The 20,064-nt window shown below is 40.2% G+C and overlaps 1 long non-coding RNA gene across 1 annotated transcript in view; it reads right to left on the minus strand.

Moving 5' to 3' along the window:
- LOC115376149 (uncharacterized) overlaps nt 1–20,064 on the minus strand; it is a 121,889-nt gene that overhangs the window by 97,888 nt on the left and 3,937 nt on the right. The window lies entirely within an intron of this gene.

A 20,064-nucleotide genomic window follows, 5' to 3' on the forward strand; every position in this document is an offset into this window, starting at 1 on the left:
TTGGAATAAGCCACATGGAAAATGGATGGATGTTTATGCACAGCGTATGGACTCCTGTGTTATCTGACTACTGATTAAAAAGCTCAGAAACTTCAGATGACAGCGGACAATTTTTTTGTGACACTTGCAACACATTGATGCACAACACATTAGTTCATATATACAAATGTTCAAATTGAGCCGTTTATAATTAAGAATGGCATAGAGGGTTGCTATTTATTGTTAGAGATCCAGCTGGTTGTAGACATGACTGAGACACGACAGAAGACAATGAAAAATGTAACTGCTGGTGATTTATCTCAGGTATATACCTCTAACACTGTGTATGCAATGTACATCTTGTGATGTCGTGAAGTGTTTGAGGAAATGACATTTGGGATGTTCTTGAGGCCCCATCACACTCATGGGCCCAGGTGCTGGAGATCTTTCCTAATTGCCCCCCACAGCTTGACTGTCTGTTGCACACCTGGATTTTGATGACACACACTGACAGGGAAGACTATATCAAAAAAGCCTAAATGCTCAAATAGTCATGTTTGTACATGTCTCATCATGGAGAACAGATTTTTTTTTGACAAACCTAAGAATACACTGAACTTTTGAACTTGAGTTTTAAAAAAAAGCTATGTAATTGCAGAGAAAATGTTTGTGTTTTCCAGTGATTCTGTGGTTATACAAGAAATGTAAAATTTATGATGGATTAGCAAGCACGTGCAGAACATGATCATAACCTAACAATAAAAGTGCTTCACTGCTATTAAAAAAGTATATTCTGTAACTTTTAGTTTCTTTTCAATTTCTGCCCTGAGGCAGAACATAATGAATGCAAAGTAGTCATGCTTGCCCAAAGCTTATCCTCACCCTCCTTGATAGTGTATCTCTTTAAGTCATTGTGACTATTGCTGATGGCCTCATGATGGTTTCTGGAGACAGTGGAGTGCAAACAAACAAGGTGTTTGTTTATCAAAGCCAGGCCAGTGTGTGATCTGACTGCGTGTCAAAAAGTCCATTTATCTTGCTGAACGAGGTGGCAGAGGCAGGGCAGGTTTAAAGAACTGGGTCTCCGTGCGACTCTCACCTTCAGCGCTTTCTCAACTCGGAATGAGAGTGCTCCATCATCGAGTGCGCTCTGTGACACCGGCTGGGCAACCGGGTGGAAAGAGCAATGGGGTGTCGTGCTCTCCGCGAGCACCTTCCTCATGGCGCGACCTGGCCTGCTTTGGTTTCACCTCATGCCTCAACTGCACATGGGCAAAGAGGAACCACCATGGTGGCTGTGCATGATCAATCCCATTTTCCATAGAGAATACACTTTAAGATGTTTTGTCTTTTGGAATCCCTATGTTAAATGCATGCTACGAACTAGGTTCATAAAAGTTTGCTGAGGTTGTTTCTTTGGCCAGGTTTATGAGGGTTAGCTTTATGGTCTGTATCAGCATCACCAAGCAGCTAAATTCTCGATACTAACTATAGTATTAATGATGTAATTTCCCTCAGGTAAAAGAAATTACTTGTGGCTTGTCGTTTAGGCTAATAAAAAGCTGGCCTCCTGTTTGACTTTCTCTCCTTCAACTTGTTTTGCAACAAGAAAACGCTTCCCCTTGTTTGCATCGCATTCATTTTAATTAGAGATTGTGGGCATCGCAAGACGACAACATGCATTTTAATTTAATCTAATTACCTGAAAAGCAGGACTCTATCCATAACTGTCACTTTTTAATCATGAGGTTCCCTTAAAAGAGCAACAAAACAAGTGAAATTGGAAGAGTTTCTCACTACAGTATCACAGCCTCCTCCACAATATCAGTGCTGTTTCTTTTTTTTTGTCATTTTTTAAAAAAGATTGCCATATATTAATAAATATGAGCTGCATCATTTTCTGTCAGTTAACTACCTCACAATTCTTCTTATTAATTGCCATGCACAACATGTATGCACTTAAAAGTTATAGAAAAATATGTATCTGGAATGCATGGGGAGTTCTTTCACATTTGCCCCCAAACAGTCATGCTGAAAATCTAAGGCAAATTTTCATTTTACGGCCCGTCAGCTCCCTGATATGGAGCAAATGAATGCAGCAGCAAACAAATCTATCAAATCCTACATCAAAACAACCGTGCTCTCTCTCCCTGTGACTTGAGGACACAGACATAGCAGAAGGGAGAAGTGAGGGAGGAGAGGAGGAGGAGGTGGTAGCGGTGAAAGGGAAGGAGAGGGAGTCAGAGCAGGCTATACTAAACCTTTGATCCAACCTGCTGACTTTAGAGAAGCCCCAAGCGAGGAAGCACTTTTGCTTCAATACTGGGTAATTGCAGACTTAATTTCACTAGTGGTGGTAAATTATTGCCCCCAGGATCATGTCTTATACACAACCACTGGATTATTCCACTCTAGGGAGGACTGTGGCTACAACAAGAGGGCCTGGATAGTTTGGTTGTAATTATACACTGATGATACAGGAAATTCAGAAAGACTTCCACTTATTCTAGCACTCTAGGGCTGTGAGGCCAGGTAAGCCCCATGGTTGTCATCAACTCTCCTATTGATCTCAATCTGTTAAACCAGGTAAAATGATTCACTACTCAATACTGCATCATCAGTCAATTCCTTCGGCCTGAAAAAGACCCAGCAGAGGACACTCCCCCATTGTTACAGACCCATTTTTTCTTATGTCTACGAATTTCCAGTTTGCATGGTACCATAGGATCTGTCAGCAGACCCTGTGACAAGTATCTCTACAAGGTCTGCCAGCATGCGCGAGATTTGTTTTCAACGCAGGCTGGGAAAACAAAAAGGCTTGGAAAACAAAGGGTCATTCAAAAGCAATGCAGCGTGAAGATGGCAAATGGAAGTACAGGTTGGAACAACGAGAAGTGTGGTGACGTATAGAGCCGTATCAGCTCAGTTCAATGCATCTTGAGAGGCCTGGTGTTAGGTTGAAAATGTCAATTTCATGCCGTTTAGACTTTGATTAAAGAGCCTAATGGATACCTGTCTGGAACATGACAGGTTAATCAGTGTCTTTTCATCAAGCTTTTTTGTCCATCTCCATTTGAGCGTTCTTTGCATTTGACGGGAATGGCAGGATAAGAAATGGAAAGGACATGCACAAGATGAGACATTAGACCTTTAATTAGAGGCATACTTCTGAGCCAGTGTGTCTACCTCCCTCAATGGTTCTGCAAAATGCACGCTGCGTATTGATGTTCTTGAAAATGCTCTGAGACGCTTAGATTGTTCTTGGTCTTCCATGCATAATGACATAATAACTGGACCTTGAATTTGAGGGGCCATTGGCCAATTCAATACTAATATGTTAGAGAAGAGTAGTCTGATGCAGACATGACAACACTAATAACTCTGCATGTGTATGTAGACATGAAGTTACACAAACACTCTCTCTCTCTCTCACACACACACACACACACACACACACACACACTTACTCCATCCATACATAACACACTTATTTTTAAACGCCGGAATTATTATTTAGCAGCCTTTATTGCCAGCTCTGGTAAGATCTAGTAACATTAGGCCTTCCCTTCATCTGAGTATTCATTTCTCCAGCAAGTCATTGCACTTGAAAGGATGACTTGGGAGAAATTAATGTGCTGCTGGGTTACTTTCAAAAGCCTGAGAGTACTGTGAGGGGGAGCAATGCAATCAGTCATCAATGGCCATAAATTCCATTGCAGAGTGAAGAGAGACTGGCGCATTTGTGCTGACACTGTGAAATAGTTTGACAGAGCGCTGGCTGGTTTTACAGTTATTTTTTCGCAATGAGCTTTTCCATTAGGGAAATATCTACTCCCAGCCCATACCCCCATAGACGTGGTGTGTTTGTGTGTCTATATGTGTGTGCGCAAGTGTACATGTGCGTGCAAATATGTGTGTTGTGTGTGTAAGTCACTGCTGCAGTAGCTGGTGAGAAAGCAAGTGGCTGCCGACTGAGGTCATTTCTATTCTGAAAAGTGCCATTAAAAGCGTTTAATTTAATAAGCTATAATTCATTGTGTCGCCAGTACATATTACCAAGGCACCTGAGTGATGAATTGCACTTTAAAGGCAAGTAAACGCTATCAGAAATCTTCCCTTTAATGAGCATGTGTACTGAATCACATCACCTGCCACATCAGACAGGAATGGAGCTTTGATGCTAATGCCAAACCATTCGTCAGAGTCGGATGGTGGTAGAACAAACAAATAAAAATCTGCAAATATGCTGTAAAACTGTACCACAGTACAACACATAATGATACTGTGGCTGCCCTGGAATGAGCTATAGTGGTTCACGAGTCCACAACACAATGACATTTGCAAAGATGGCAACAAAGCCACTACAAAAACTTAACCTGCAATGATGTGTGAGATACTTAAAACCGCCATATACTATGGCACTTTTCATTATTATTAAAAAGACACCAAATATTAATTAGCAGTGCGTGTTTTATGAGGCATTAAGAGCCGAATGCTATAGAGAAATCCGTTATTCACATAACATTACATACCATAACATTACATACCATAACATAACGTTACTGAGTTAACCACAACATTCCTGAAGTAGGGTGCAAACACAGCAGGACAGTAAACATTATACTGCAGGCTGGATCACATCGAGTGTGTTTTACTTCCAGACTTTACTAAATGTGTCCACCATGTTCGTTGATCTTAAGTAATTTACGGCTTTCCTGTCGTATCATGTAACGCTATCAAACAGTCACGTTAGCTAGGAAGTGACTGAATGCTAATGGCAGCTAAAAGGTTATCAAATGTATTGTTTTACCTTGAAATATGGCCCGATGTCCCTCCAGCTTTCTAATCATTAAAGCTTTAAAGCTTTCTACTAACCAGTTGTCTTGTCAGTTGTTCATCAATCAGGAAGCAGTGAAAGGACAACAATTCCTTGTATTCCCTATGTTTATATAACGTGCAGCCTGTAACACAGCAGTACAACATGATAACAGCATTTGAGCTTCCCACTCTAGTGTGATGACAGAGGAGGATTGCCGTGGTCTGAATACAGTAGGGCTGGGCGATATGGACCAAAAGTCATATCCCGATATATTTAGGCTGAATATCGATATACGATATATATCCCGAATTTTTTTTCCGCAAAGTGAGAGCAAATGTTCAGTCAAAGTCAAAGCCAAATATGACATGACGGGGCTGGAGCTTTTTCGGATTGTGGATGGCTTGTGGCTGGGGCTTCTGCAGTGTTCCTGGTAGTATTTGGGGGGCAGGAGCTACTACAGGAACGTCCTCTCGCTCGGCCCTCTCAACTGCCGTGTCTCCACTGAGAGGCCGAGGAGGAGGAAGGTTCCTGTAAAGTTACCGGGCAGTTGCGCGACCATGACCGGGGCATCAAAATGCGTGTTGTTAAAAAAGCGTGTTGTTAGCGTTAGCTAACGTCCGCTGAAACTAACGTTAGCGTCCCTAAAAATGCCGGCTAAAAAGTGTGTTGTTAGCGTTAGCTAGCACGTTAGCGTTAGCTTGGTAGTGTTGGCCGTGTTGCTAGGGACGCCTAGTGCCCAGCTGTTTACTTTCTGTTGACAGCACATCGCGCCGTGAGTAAATCCAGTCAGCACCAAGTAAACCCCAAGCCCCACCCAGGAGTTTTCGGGGCCGCTCAGAGTCCCTACCCCGAGGCAGGTCCGCTTTTTAGCCCCTGTAAAAGTTCAGGAACTCTCTCCTTCGGGGTAGTTCGGCCCCAGCCCCGGCCCCATAAAATTACTCCGAGTGCGCCAGGGTGTTTGTTCCTGCCCCTGCCTCCTCTGTGCACGACAGAGGAGGGGCGGAGGCGCGCGGAGCAGCGCAGAGAGCTCCGGGTCAGCAGCGCAGCAGAGCAAGGATCACAGCGCAAATTTGAACTATATCGATATATGCAAAATAGTCTAATTCCATATCACATTTAAAAATATATCGATATAATTTTTATATCCATATAGCGCCCAGCCCTAGAATACAGTCTATTCTCTGGCCAATTAATCCAATTAATTGCACATCATCTACCAGTTCTATAAGTTATTGTCATATTGCAAAGCCCAGTAACTATCTTAAAAAAACAACCAAACAAACAAACAAAAAAAGAAAAACGTGACCGCTTGACTTGAGGCATCTCAAGGTGACTCAGGGGTTTCCTACAAATGATTAGACTCTTCAATTTCAGGGCGCAGCCCTAGTGCTGTGCCTTAATATTTGTGTTGTGGCTTAATGGTAAATGGACTGCATTTCTATAGCGCTTTTCTAGTCTCTTGACCACTCAAAGCGCAATGTTTGCCTCACATTCACACGTTCTCACACACTCACACACTGATGGAAGAGGCTGCTATGCAAGGTGCCAAGCTGCTCATAAGGAGCGTTCAGGGGCTCAGTGTCTTGCGCAAGGAAACGTTGACACGCTCTCTGGAGGAGCCAAGGATCGAACCAGATGATTAGCTTCTGAGTCATGTCACTTTCTAATGCTGTTTTGTTGTCATCTTCTTTCCTTCACAAATGTCATGTTGTACAATGCAATACTACTGTAATGAGCAGACGGATCATCCTGAAGGATGATCCACTTCTAGCTATGGCCAGTCCAAGTTTTTTTTTGTTGTTGCTGTTTGTTTGTTTTTTTGGGGGGGAGAATTTGCTAAATTCTTTGGTGTGACGTGCTTGTTAAACAGTGGATATTTTGCTCTCAGGGTTTTCCCTGCCTTATAATTTCTTAGGCGCACTGCCTAGACGTTTTCACCGACCGCCTAGATCAAATGAACGCGGAAAGGGGAAAAAACGCACATCGACATATTCAATCTGCGGCTCCTTTAGGAATCTGTTGTTGATGCTAGCTTGGATTGTCTGGAGGGAGTTAGGCGGGTTCTGGGCCATATGTCATGAAATACTGACAACGGAATTAACCAATCACTGCAGCGAATAGTTTCTGCGTGCATGCTGAGAGGATGGCTTTCAGCCGCGACATATCCGCTGTAGGCTAGGCGGAGGGGGAATGTATGAATCGCCTAGCGCGAAAAACACAAGCGCTCGCAAATACCAGTGATACAATGACAACATAGCGACTTTCCAAAATACCCCCAAGAGACTTAATAACCTAACGTTAGTCAGAAACTTATTTATGTCACGTTTGTTGTGTTTGTTTTTGTGCTGATATGCCGTGCGCTGGCCGCCCATGTCACCCTCGTTCCACTTGCTGATACAATGACAACTTAGCGACTTTCCAAACTCCCCCAAGTGACTAAACCCCCTAACGTTAATCAGAGACGGATTTGTGTAATTATTGTGTTCGTTTTTATGCTGCTATGCCGTGCGCTGGCTGCCTTCCCATCTCTCCTTCGTTCCACTTGCTGTTCGCTTCGCTTTTCTCACACAAGCACCCAGCCCCCCCGCGCAGTAAACAATCAGCTGTATACTAGTTTCCAACCGTTTTTTAATACATTATTTATTAAATTAAATAATGTTTTTGTATTAATTAAATTAATACAAAAACAAACGGTTTTTGTATTAATTTCTGTACTTTATTTTATTTCCTGCTACTGTTTGTGTTTGTACGTATTTTGTCAGTATCTTAGATCTTGCCATTTATGTTTGTGTGTGGAGACATTTGAGAAAATAATTAAAAATAATTAAATTATGAAATATTAATCTAATGTCCAAATAAATCGGTTAATCAATTAACCCCCCCCCCCCAGAACCGTGCACACCCCCCTACCGCCTAAGACCTAAAACCCTGGCTCTGAATGTCAGAGAACTGCCAAGACTGTAATATCTGTTTCTTTTCATTTTGTCATTTCTGTAGCTATTCATCCTCATCTGCAGTGTTCAGCTGTAGTGGCTATCGCTTGTCAATGTAATGATTAAGTTTTTTGACTTATTCCTACACAAACTGTTATTAGACACATGTAACTCTTCTAGCACAATGGAGGATTCTCTAAGAAAGCACAACCAAACAACCAGTTTCATGAACTAAGTCTAGGTCAACTCACTATTTTGCTCAAACAGTAGCTCATACTGCACAAATCTTGTGTCCTACTAGATTTGTCTTACATAGGCAGCATACAGTGCATATGCATTCCAAATACCCCAGTGTATTCTGCTATTTAAATTTTGGTCACACTCACAGGTCTGGTTAACTGTCATAACTACAAATCATATCAAATGTAAATAGCCTTCAAATGGCTCAACAGGTAAAGCTCAGGTTTACTGCCATTCCTTGTACTGAACACCTAACAGAGCTCCTCATTTCCAAGTGAAGAAATATCTTTAAAACTAAAAATCACTGTTTGGGAAGCTTATCATCCTCAGAGACAATTACCACAACAATGATGTTAAGCTTCTCAAATCAACTTTCTCTTTCAATTGCTGCAGTCAAGCATTACATGCTACAAAATGAAGCATTTAATTCCACACTTTAAAGACTTCTGGGAATTCATCTTGTTATGTTGACTGCAAATGTGCTACCTGTTGTGATTACTATGTGTAAGGATTCTGTATCCTTTGCTTGCTTTAATTAGAAAACAGACAAATGATCATAATGGCACCTAGCCCACATGTTTTTCCTTGGTCATTTTACAATAAAGAATTTTACACAATTTTATACAGTTAACAATGGAATTTCTTCTTTCTCTCAAAGGTCATTTTAATTTTCCAAGCTCAAAACTGCATCTGCAAAGAATGTAGGCTGTACAAGCATGTTCAATGAATGATAATACAAAAATAATAATAATAATAATAATAATAAGTCTGTGTTGACTCTTAACAGCATAGGCAGGAAAACTATTAAAAGAATATATCTTCTCCAAAAAAAGTTTTTAATCTGACAGTATGCAAAATTAAAGGCGCTGCAACTATCATCACAATTCTAAAGCAGGATGACTGATGCTTCATTTGACATAAAAATTGTTGGCCTGACAACCTGTAATCAAATTCATTTACCCTAGAATGACCTGTAATTTGAGTGACGGCCTTTGATGAAGTGTTAAGGCTCTTTCTGAAACACTGTAACAAAATTAAAAATATACTGTAGCATTGAAGTAAAAGACTTTTTGTTATTACCCAGGTAGCGTTTTCACCATCACGTACCACTCACAGTGTCTGCATAACCCTATATTAATTCAGTTGTTGTGCTCTGTGCCACTCTGGAATAACATCCATGTATGTCCTGGATTGAAATGCAAAGTAATACAATGTTATTACTGTGACTTAGATATCTTCGTAAATGCACTGCATGTGATGTCTGTGCCTATGTAAGCTTCTGTGTCTCTGCATCAGTGGCAGCAGCACTTTTTTTGTATATTTATTGTACATGGTGAATGTGATTCTGATTTATGGTTTTGAAATTACCTAATACCAAAACTGGAAATGGTATTTGAAATGGTACATAGCTTTATAAATAAAGACTGTGAACTTCTGGAATAAACATGTTATTTTCTTACCACTTTATGCGCAGGAACATGATCTTAGATTGACAGAAAAAAGGATATGTTAAAGACATGTATGTATACATGCACACCTTCCTACACCTAGTGGTTTTATCAGTCCTCCACAACATATAACTTGGACATAGATAAACCCAAAACACACAGGCAGACATGCATTCACTATCAACAACACTACATGCCATCACATTAGTAACATTGCTGAATTTGACATGTGTATGTACGTGTATGAGATAACAAAGGGTGGCGCTGATCTCTTGTGGTCTGATTAAGAGGTCACACTGGACAGGAAATAGCTGGAGGGCAGGGCTGAGGGTTACAGGCAGCGTATCATATAAGGACAATACTGCTTTCACACTTATGAATGCAGTGCTACCTTTCTACCATGCTGCACAACACACCCCAATCTAAGCCCTCTCACCCTCCCGCCCACACACACACACACACACACACACACACACTTTAATCATTTGGATTTCCATTATCACAGCTTCCTCTCCTCATTACTCAACCTAGTTCTCTTCACTAGTGAGCCATGAACCAAAATTAATTCATTACCATGTCTTCACCACAAGATTCCCATCTTAGCCGGAGGTGTGTGCTCCTAATTTCCAATTCCAACATTTGATGTTTTCTGTATATCCTCATGAACCCCAGCCAGCTTAATTAGAATAACTTGGCTAAAACAAAGCCGAGACAGGGGCACAACATCACTGCTCGAGTGAATATGGGGAAGGAGAACGCAACTGCATCCGTCTCAGTATCACTGAAGCAATTTTATTCCGACAGGAATGTGTGACTGGGAGGTTCCCATCTACAGCGGGTTGTCAGTCACAGAGACCTGTGCCCAGCAGCTTTGAACACTGTGTGCGACCATGCTCGGCTTGTTCCTTTGCTCTCCTCCTCGCTCCACCCCTACCCTGCACCGCCCGCCACCCACTTCCTTCGTGCTTCGGCGCATTTCACATCCAGGGGAAAACAAACAAGCAATGTCATACCTCTATTATGTGCCAGGAAGCCCACTACTCAAGTCTTGACACTTGCATAATGAGAAGTAGATGTACACACAGCCCCTTATCAGACAAGAGCTCCATTAAATGATCTAAAGCAACAGCCCGGGGAGTTTGATGAGTTTCTTGGATAAGAGAAATATATAAGCACAGCTGAACTGCATGGATATTGAAGGCATGTCCTCTGCAGCTGTGTTTTATAATACTTATGTGATACTTTTCTGAGGACATATTGTAGTAAAATAGATTACTGAAAACCTAGATAAAAAAAAAAAAAATGTTGAGGAATAAGGAGGTTGGATGCAGTATAATATGCAATATTGCCATAGATTCCATAGCCATGTTAGCATGCTAGCTACTCCCTTTTAAAACCTCAAAGTGCTGGAGAACAACTTCTCACCAGCAAATTTAAATTCCCTCCACACAGTCCGCTTAAGAAATAGTCATACCATGACACAGAAATTGGATTATCTCTGTCTTGTTTTTTTTTTTTTTTTTTTTTTTTTTTTTTTGGGAGGGGGGGTGAAAAACTCAGTCTGCTTTTGCATATAAATATAGCAACAGTCTCAGGCGGCTCAACATAGATGCTCTATGGATAGCAAAAAAAAGGGGAAATTAATTGGGAAACTCTGGGCTGGAGTGTGATTGTGACTTTGATCAATGACTGGGGAAACTCATTACCAGCGTGGGCCAGTGCGTGAGGCGGACCCTAATTGCGTGCCAGTCTGTAACTCGATGGTGTAATTGACAGCTGCATGAAGCAGGTGTGCCCAGTGACACAGTGGCACAATGCAAGAGACAAAGGAGAACGGGACAGAAAGATGGGGAGAGATGACATGATGGGACAAGGAACTGGAAGTGATAAGGGAAGGGAAAAAAATTGCCTTACCTTTCTCCTTAGCAAGGATATTGTTGGATTGTAGTTGTGAATACTCAAAGGTGTATTAATTGTTGAGATAATGTTTCTAGATTGCATGTGAGACATTTGTCCACCAGCAACTTACATTACCAGGCTTAATAAGTGCATTACTTATACATTTACACCGAATAGCTTTTCACATTAGCAACTGAAATATTTGGCAGTGAACCCTTCCTTTTAGATTGTAAATGTGACACATGGAGGTTAATTAGTAAACAATTTGTGTAGCCTGCTGGGAAGAAAGCACTGACAAGAATTCTTTACAGCAGCTGTATCAAAGGCCAGTTTAAATGGACATAAAACAGGGACGTGTCAACAAGTGTACATTACAGTGATATCAAGAGTGTATGCATGCAAAACAGTTTTAGATGGCTTATTTAACTAATTTTAATCAATGCTTGCTGTTCTTGATGACTTAAATATATATTGCCCTTTGTCAAAAATAAAACCAACAGTTCTAATAAGCGTACCACAAACAAAACCTGCCTGCTTGTCTGGAGGGATCCACCAATGCAGGCAAGCTTCTGAAGGCTTTTTTTGCCATCTTCTGGCAAGCTCAGAGAGACCAGGGGCGAAGAATGCTGAATTCAATCAAGCACACTATAATTCCTTGCAGTGCATGAGTGGGGCTGACTCACAGGCTTCTAATGGCTGCCCATAATCAAGCACCATGATTAAGCACTTGGGGAAGTGGGCACACACTGAAAATCCTTTGGAGATGTCCCTTCCCTTAGAGCTAAGTACACTCATTACCTCGCGACAGCGGGTACGTGGGTGCTTCATTAGCTTTTATGCCGAGTTGCCTGCATTTGCTCATAGTTTTGCCATTTCCACAGAGTGAAAAAGGCAACCAAAGAGTCCTTGACTGCAACAATTTGAAGTCTGTATGCTGGCTATATGGTACCAGGAAATCTACCTCAAGCTTAAGTAATTGGGAGGTTTTATCGTCTCACTCCAAGAAAGAAATAGGAAGACCTTTTTTGGACGAAAAGCATCCATCTCTTTAGCTTTTATAATTCTACATACTCCACCCTTCTATGGAGGAGATTCAGGATTTTTGACGATGACATGATAACTTCGGTAAATCACTCAAACGAACATTCTGTAGCTTTGAGATTACACACTTTATCCATCTATTTGTCTGGTTTCTGTACTCATTTATTTCCATTCAGGATCACAAGAGGCTGGACCCTATCCCAGCATGCATTGGGCAAAAGGCAGGCGCAAAAACACTTGTCTATTCACAAAACTAAAAACAACACTATAAAGCATATTTTTTCTTAAATTCTAACACAGTAAGGTGGGACAAATCCATCTGATCCAGAATTAGTTGCTTGGCTTCCACTGTGACTGCAGCAAGTACAACATGGTGAAGCCGAAGTTGATGGGACTTTTGGTGAATCGTGGTCAGCACAAAGTAAACCGGACCTCTCAGGATGTCTTGAATGTCGACTAATTATAATGTTAACCCTGCCCACAGAGACATGACTGTGGCTCGCAGCCAGACGGAGGGTGACATTCTCCACATGGCGAGCTGCATTAGATGACCAGACAGATGCTTCACCCACACAGACTCATTAGCAATGGCCATCAAGGTTCTGAACCAGAGACTACAACCCTGACCAGAGCCATCTGTATTCCAAAAAAATACACCTTGCATCTATTTAAAGAACATTAGGAAGTCAAGAACACTCCATAATTTAAATTGCCTTATCATGTTCTCAAAACACTGGGTAAGAAATACAAAGTTAGGTAATATTTGCATAAGTAAAGCTATTAACTGAAGTTTACAAAAGTGAGTCACACAAAAAACTGACACCAGAATTTCTTGAAACGAGCTGTATCATATCTCATCCATTTTTATGGTCTACACAGACGTTTCCAAAGCTATTGTTCTCATCCACCTCCAAGATGCACACTGGCCGCCATTACACACACACATACAAACTACCTTGAGGCATAGGGGAAGATGGATTGCCACTAAGTGTTTCATGAATCATATTACAACCCATAGATTATAGCCATTATAGGTAAACCTCCTGGCAAACATTAGTCTAATTAGTTCTCTCTTTAACTACACTCATCTTTGGTTGTGCACATTTGTGATGCATTTTTCTTCTTTAAAATTTACAGAAGTAAGTGCAATGCCACTTAAACAGAGCGTTCTGAATCTTCCAATCTGTTTACCCTTGTCATTGTAATAGTTCTTGAACTGCTTTAACAGCTCTTGAAACCGTTTACAGATGATGATGACTTGCTTAATATTTGTTTTTGTTTGTTTGTTTGTTTGTTTTTCACCTCCATGCGAATTTTTGGCCACAACAAATAGACAAGGTGCAACAACTCTTCCACATCAAAGACTTCCTCCATCAAGTGCTCTGAGCCGTTTTTCCTCTTCAAAATATAGATTTGATGATACTCATCTCTCACTCCTAAAATAAGCACAGACAGACGCCTGACGAATGTCCTGATATCTATCAAAGTACTATTTCCTTGTCTTGTTTTTTTCCTATCCATGGAGCTACTGACAATACATCACTGCTTTTGATCCCGACTGTCCCGTCTGCTGAATGTCACAAGTTTCCAGACAGCCTGTCAGTGTGTGTTTATGTATGTATAGGCCTATATATAGTGTGTGGAGAATGTTCGTGCATGTGCATGCTTGTGTAAAAGGCACATGGATTTGAAAAGAGCACCACTATAAAAGTAGTATTTGTGTGTGTGTCTGTGTGTGTCTGTGTGCGACTGTGTGTGTGTGTGTATGTGTGTGTGTGTCTGAGCACAAGCCTTATCCAGAGAGGGATAAATCCAATCCATTACCTGGTGGGGCTCAGGGCAGCTCAATCGATGGCACTCTCAGTGGCTGCTGATGAACTTCCCTCTCTGACAAGGTGTATCATTCAGACCTGTCGCAGAGCAAGCCTCCGTCTGGCATTTCAAAGCATCGAGCATACTGAAGGCCAAAATATTCCTTGGAAAGAAACTGAGTAGACACATGTTAAGTCTGCAGTGCTGACTATATGTCCAAAATGTAGTGATTCATTTCTCCAAGTAATCACTAGGACTGCTCATGATGGGGCACGCAAGTCAAGATGTATAACCATCATCTCAAAGTCAAAAGATTGTATTGCTGCATTACAAGCAAAGGCGTGTATTATGAATTCATGCATGAGTTGAACACGTAAATTGTAATTGTATTAAATCACATGGAATCAGAAAACACTGAATAAAGTGTATTTGCCATGTCTCGAGTCTCTACTTGTACACAATCATGTTTTCTTATCATGTGGCTGCCACTTCCTCTCAACCTGAAAAAAAGAGAGGGGCTGGAGAGATGGAGGAGCAGTCAGTGTGAAGGAGGAGGAGATCAAATAGCAGGGCGGTTATGAGATGTGTGTCTGATGCCTTTTCAGACTGCGCTGTTTTGGCCGCTGCGCCAGTCAATCACGATTACAATGGCGAGGAGAGATGGGAGCAGTGGTGCAGAAAGAGCAGGAGCGATAATTACAATGCAAGGGACAAGATAATGGGAACGCGCCGCACTCTCCCAATCATTTCATGTATCAGCTGCTGACTGACCCCCTCCCCACTCTAACCCTCCCCCACCCCACTGACAACCAGCAATCACAGGTCATATTTGTGAAATCCAAAATGAATTAATTTGATGACAGCAGTGGGGTTTGTGGTGTGTCTGAGTGTATGTGTGTCTGTGTACACAGTTTTGTCAAGCGTACGGTAGAATGCATACTGGTGATGACTTCAACTTGAGCATGACTGCGGCTACTGTTAAGTGAAATAAGTACAGTACCATATGCTCTGTATCAGGCATAGCTGTCTCAGCATCAAACCCCAATCTTTGGGGATTAAATACAATCTTGGAAACAACTAACAATCCTGTTCTGACTTTGAAATCACCTCATATAGTCTGTCTTCAGTGTTAGAAATGTCGTTTTTGCAATATAATGGCTTAAAATTGTAATTGGTAATTTAGTATAATAACCCCTGACTGTCTTACTACATTCAGTTATTTTGTCTTAAATTGCCTCGATTGACCTTTAACATGCAGGTAAAGTAGCCACTAATTTCACAGCCTGAATAGTTTTTCCCTGAAAATATGATTTCTATAATCCACTTCACCACTAAAATATCTGTAATCTTGCTGTATTTTTATTTTCATTAATGGAAATGATTAACAATACACTTCTGTAATTTCTTGAACCCCATTACATGTAATCCATTACTCAACAGACTTGGCTCCAACCCTCTATTCCTACACTAAGCTGGGAGGGGCAGATGTTACCCCAGTGCTCCTCTTAAGTGTAGCCAGCTGAGAACATTAATCATAGGATAGTCTAAATTAAATTTGCCATAAAGCGTAAAGAGGCTTAATGAAAATGAAGTTGTTTATGGTGTTCATGATTACAAGGGTATCATCTTTTACCGTATGTACAGATGAGCAGCAGGATTTATAGGAGCCATTTGGAAAAGGGGGTAGCACTGATCACATAATGGACATCCAAAAAGTACTCAAGCAAAGTATTTAGGAGGGATCAATCAACGCATTGCTATTCAAGTTATTTTGCATGTATATTGATTTGCATTTTGTTTTGTATGTTTTGGTTCAACATCAAGGTATATCCTATAATTGAAGTTTAAAAGAATGCACATTTATAGAAAGGAAGCACAAAGGAAAGCATCTCGTCTGAAATAAATGACAGTTGTTTTTGTTTTCTCTGACATTTAATTTGAAATATTCAGGGTGTTTTTTTTTCCTTGAAAGCACACCCAACATAAAGGCTGCCAGTTCTACTGTAAATGATCCAATGTACTTTGACAGTCTGATCAGAAAGCATTGCTCACTATGTGAGTGAGATAATTTGTACTATGGAAAAGGACAACAGAAGAGTAAACCGTTAATTTGAATACCACCACCAGTCTTTGAGAACACTCGCTGTAGCCGCTTGCACAATGTCAATCAGCTGTCATCGCTGCAACCAAATAGCAAAAGCTGTTTACACACATACATGGGGAGTAGATGTTGAGGATTATGCTTTAGTCATACAAACGTACACCCATGGTCTGTTTAAACAAGTATCAAAGATAAGGTTGCTTTCCTCCTTGGCACCAAACACATGACAACTGCTAAGTCAAGCATAATTTCACTAACTAAAAGGTAGCTTATACATATGTACACCATTTGTTGCACTGCAAGTTATGCAAATGATTGCTACAGTATGCAAACTATTTTAATGTAAAAGAGACAAATATGACAGTAAACAAACACAATGAACACAGCTGAACACTCCACAGTAGTGATGCATATATTGGCTCTGACGTCATCTGAATCCACATGTTTGCATAAATCATCCACCTGCCACCCATCTGAATGAATAATTTCCTCTGATTTAGACTTAGATTAGACTTTAGATTAGTCTTTAGATTTCACTCCACCTCTACCTGCCCCTGCTATGTTGAACAGCACAAGCTTTCCATGTGACTTCTTTATTGTGTGTTACATTGATGTATTACTGTTTTCTCTAACATTTTACTTTAAGGTAGGGATGTACAATAATGTCAGCACAGCCTCAGTATCGGCAGATATCAGCTTTAAAATTAAATATTGGCATCACCCCAAAATGAAAATTTCTGCCAATGTGTAAAATATGTCATGATGAACATGGCATATCTTTTACATAACCTAAATTGAAGAGGTTTTCTTCTTATGTCTTATTTTGCAATTATTTTTGAATGTGTTCATTTTCATTTTGAAAAGCATTGTATTTTATATGTAGCCATCGTAATGTTAACAGGAGAGACTTTATTTTCTCTGCAATTACATGGGAAAAAAAATATGTGCATATATCGGTATTGATAATCAGCCAAAAGAGTTTGACAATATTGGCATATCGGATATCAGCAAAAAATCATCACGCAATCTTACTTTAAAAATTAGAGAAAAGCTGCTTTCAGTAATTGTAAACATTTTCAATGCATGTTGTAATGTCACTGTAGCAAATATTGTGGGACATTTAATCAGCAAAATAAAAAATTATGATTCTAAACTTGTCAGGACAGAGCAACATCTCCAGGGGAAACAGAATTAAATTTTTAGCGTCTAAAAATTTTTTTTAGACAGCTCTGACGGAACTCACGATTTATCAGGAGGACAGCTGCTTTACTCCAAACATTACCTGTCCAAAGTTCATATGAGAAAGCTGCTTTTATTGTTGGGCAGAGAGTAAAATGTGTTCATATTGTAGAGAATGCAATCAATATTTTCCTCATTAATTAATGAGGTATTATTTTACCCACCCACAACACATCTGCTATTAATCAGAATGTAAATTTTTATGACCTGGCCCACCCAATTCACAGATTATCCATGATGCCCACGGATTGAACTGCAATCCACAGAACACAACACCACAGCATGCTGAACAATAACAAGCACGCACACACACACACACACACACACACAACACCACCCAGAAGATCAAAATTAAATGCTCTCAAAAACACCTCCAAGCACACATACACTCTTTTTGTGCACACACATGCATTCCGGAATATGTGCAGAGAAAGAGAGAGGTTAGAGAGAAAGAGACCACACAGTTAAAGCAGCTTGAGGGAGAAGGCACTGCTAATCCGTAGTTATCAACACTTTTAAGCCTGCAGACTTCAGAGCCATTTGCAAATGCTCCCCTACGTTTCCACTTTTATTTATTTATTTATTTATTTCGCTGCCTTCCTTTTTCACTGGCACACCAAGACATTCGCTTTTCCACCTGAAACCGTGACAGACGGCCTGCAAGTGGCAGCGCAGTAATGGTTTCCAGGGAGACGGCGAAAGCAGCGCTCCTAGATGTACAGGGATACAATGTGTTACGCCCCATTTCTGCTCCCAGGCACACACCACCGAGTTCTCTATCCAGCAAGCTGCTGCTTGAACCCATGTTTACCACATATTCTTTGGGGATAAAAAAAAAAAAAAAAAAAAAAAGTATGGATGCTGTTTGCTGTTGCTACTCGGTGATGCTTTACTGAGTAATTCCACCACTTAGGGGGATTTTACATCCATTTCACATATTTCAAAACCAAAAATAATAACTACAACAGTTTTAAATATTATGAACCGTTGAATCTGTCAGTAATTCAACTCTCCTTCAAAGTATTCAATATTCTGTTCATCACACCACATGATTTAAAGGAACTGGCAATGTTTTTGAAGAGGAAAAGCTATAGTTTATAGGTAACTAAAAGGCCCAATTAATGTCTCTAACCCTTTATGATTAAGGTGGCAATATATCAGCTGTGTTACCCATATTTCAGAAGACATACACTGCATCTAATCCTTAAAATCACGTCTGTCTGTGACCACGTTCTTCATCACATTAGAATTATCAGCGAGAAGTAACCTTAAATGTCAACCTTGTCAACCCTGTTATCTTGTGCAAGCCAACCAAGTAATACGGATTTTAAATCTATATAAATATATAGATTTTTTTTTTTTTTTCAGGAGAAGTAACATATTGAGGCAGTGACTTTAATGCTGTCAGAGTAAAAATCATGATTGTTTTCTGAGTTTAAATTCACTTACAATGGACAAGGTGCAAATCACTAAAAAGTAAATGTTAGTCTAAATTATTATTAAAAGGAATTCTAAAACACTTGCACATCATGTTAATGTAAAATTGCTCATAAATCAAAGGAACCTACAGGCCTATATAGTATAGGCATACTCTACCTATATTTTTCGTACCTTAAAAAATCATCCTTATCCATGTAGGATGAAGTGAAAGGCAGTCAAGTACAAATTAGGAAATTGAACACTGTGCATTGTAATATATTAAAAACATTGGCCATCAAGTGGTTCAGCAGCACCTGATTTTAGTATGACAGGACAGGGAAGGTGCTCGCATGACATCCATTTCATGTTGTAGCATTCAGCTGCTGAAACAGATATTTATAGAAAGCTAATGTTCCACACCAATATACACAACCTCCAGAAGCACAGGATGCCATGTAGCCAGAAATACTAATCTAAGCAATATTCTTTTCTCACAGTCTGCCTCACCAACACAAAATCCTACACACACGCCTGCATACCCTTTCAAAAGCCTGACAGCTGATGTCATTTCTCTCTGAATATTTACAGTTCGATGGTAACAACTTATGGGCTCAGTGATCAAATGAAAAAAAGGATGTGAAGTTTCCTAAATGAGTTTTCAAAAACTATCTGCTGGGGTCAAAGCCCTAACATGTAATCACTGCAGCCTCTATGAAAAGCATAAAGATTATGGATGGCACAAAGAAAAAAAAGAACTATGTTTTCCCCGCTAAAGAAAGGATTAAATTCTTCAACTTGCAATTAAAAACACTTCTTCAAAAGTCACTGGGAGCAAAAGTTAAAAGCAGGCTTTTATTAATGAAAGACATGTTTCATAGTTCAATGTTGTCTGTCCAGCTTTGTTCCATTTTTTCTGTCATTCTAGGCTAATCCTTGTTCTGTGCTTGGGCTTATAGCACCAACTTAGCTTCCTTCGTTAAAAACATCTTGAAGTTTTCGAGTTAAAGCAGAAACCTGATATCAATTTTTTTGCAGGTGAGGAAAGCTGATACTTGTTTGTTGCAGGAAAGACACAACTTGGCCACCAACTGTGTATTGTATAAGAGGGGCAAGAGCCAGGAATTTGACTCAACT

Source organism: Myripristis murdjan, chromosome 18 (assembly GCF_902150065.1).
Source record: "Myripristis murdjan chromosome 18, fMyrMur1.1, whole genome shotgun sequence".
NCBI classification, from domain to species: Eukaryota; Metazoa; Chordata; class Actinopteri; order Holocentriformes; family Holocentridae; genus Myripristis; species Myripristis murdjan.